Here is a 2,134-nt window from a genome sequence, read left to right as displayed (position 1 = left end):
AGCCCTTCTTATAAGCCTTCTACAGTTGCTCCAGAAAAACCTTCCTTATTTGGTTAAAAAAAATGAGTCATGGAGAAAGAAGGAAAAGGAGAACAAAACCAAGAAAATCTATAATATTTTGAAGGAAAATATGAAAATCTAAAAGCATTAATCAGAAAAGTAAAGTGCTAACATATATTAGATTGTGACTAAGTATTTGGCCATGGATTTTTTTTAAGCAATTAAATACCTATTGAAGTCAAGAGCACTGAGCAGAGAAGCATGAGCTTAGAAACAGAATGATGAGCTAACAGGAGGAGAAGCAGCAGCTGGCAGAACTTCAGGAAAACGAAAGCATCTCAAAGGAAGGCAAAACTGGGAGTAAGACAAGAGACAGAAAATTTAGACATTACAGTTTTGATCTAAAATTTTAGGTGTAAACTCGTTTTTTTTTTTTTTTCAGCACTTACTGCGCTGTTTTCTTCCAGCTCCCAGCATGACTATTAAGTCCATTATGGTCAGGTGTAGTGGCACATGCATTCCAGTACCTGAGAGGCTGAGAGAGCAGGATCACAGACTGAGGCCAGCTTCAACAGCTTTGAGAGACCCTGAGCAACTTAGCAAGAACCTGTTTGAAAATAAAAATAAAATAGGGCTAGAGGTATAGCTCAGAGATAGAATGTCCCTGGGCTTAATCCCAAGTATAAAAAATAAATGAAGAAACAAACAAATAAGCAAATGCATACCTGAGAGAGGAAATGAAATCCAAACTCTTAGACTCCTTCTGATGAGTTTTGGGGGGGGGCGGGGGGGCTGTAGTGACAGGAAATACTTTTGAGAATGCTGACCTCTGTTATCTCAGCCTGCACCTGACCATTCTGTTTCCTGTATCTTTCCTGAGCTCTGTTTTTTTTTTTTTTTTTTTTCCCTTCCCCAAGAGCTTCCTCCCTTAGGACTGGGATAAAGGTGAGGAGTCCCGTAGTGTCAAAACATTGATCTGCACCTGTTAGCTGCTCCCCAGGCCAGCCAAATGATAGCTATTCCATAACATTATTTATGCATTCAGTGTCACTGGACTGGCAGTGTTCCTCTTCTGCCCCACAGAGGTAATGAGGTAAGCAATAATTCACCCAGAACAATGTGGGGAAGAGAAGAAGAAGAAAAAGATGTTTTCCCCTAACCCATCTTCTGCCTAGCCATTATCCATTCTAAGCTGACATTTCTCATTTACTTAATGATACTCAACCACTTCCTGTCTTCCCAAAGCTTTCCTAGTATTTTTACTTTATATTCTGTTGTCCATTCTCTTGCCTGTCACTTCCATAGCATTTCCAGGTGGGTTCTGAAAGGAGGCCAGCCCTCCATGTTCATTTGCCATCTTCTCCCTAATGTCTAATGTCATCTCTGGCACTTACCATACTCCCCTCTACCAATAGGTATGTCTAGATTCTCCACTCTGTTTCATTTATTGTCTTTATGAAATACCACACTGTTATAATTGTTGCAGATTTATAACATCTTCTTATCTGATAGGGTGATCCCTTCTTCAAAATTGTCTTATCTGTACATGGTCCTTTACTCATCTGTGTGAATTTTGGGACCATTTGTTAAGTTCTATGAAAAGTTCTCCTGAGATTTAATTAGAATCATTTTGAATTTATAGGTTAATTTGAAGAATTATTTTATACATCTTTATTATACATTAATGTTGCACAAAGGAATGTCCCTGGGTTCCATCCCCAGTACAGCAAGAAAAAAAAAAATCCTTATTTTGCAACAGTGGGAAGAGAATCCATGGGTACCTATTGCCTTGTGGAGAAGTAAATATTGAAATTAATGCATAAGATCTTTACCCCATAAAGATCTTGTTAAACTTATAAGATTTATTTCCAAGTATCTTATTGTTTTTGTTTCTATAGTAAAATTGCAATGTTTTATTTTATTTTGATTTTTTATTTCCCCCCACAATACCTTTTTTCCTGATAATATAAAAATAAATACTCAGCCAGGCATGGTAATACACACCTGTAATCTCAGTACTTGGGAGACTGACACAGAAGGATCACAGGTCTGAGCCAGCCTTGCCAACTCAGTGAGATTCTGTTTCAAAAATAAATAAATAAAAAAATAAAAAAAATAAAATAAAATCAGGATG

Source organism: Muscardinus avellanarius, assembly GCF_963383645.1.
Source record: "Muscardinus avellanarius genome assembly, chromosome: 5".
Classification (NCBI taxonomy): Eukaryota; Metazoa; Chordata; class Mammalia; order Rodentia; family Gliridae; genus Muscardinus; species Muscardinus avellanarius.
This window is presented reverse-complemented; position numbering follows the sequence as displayed.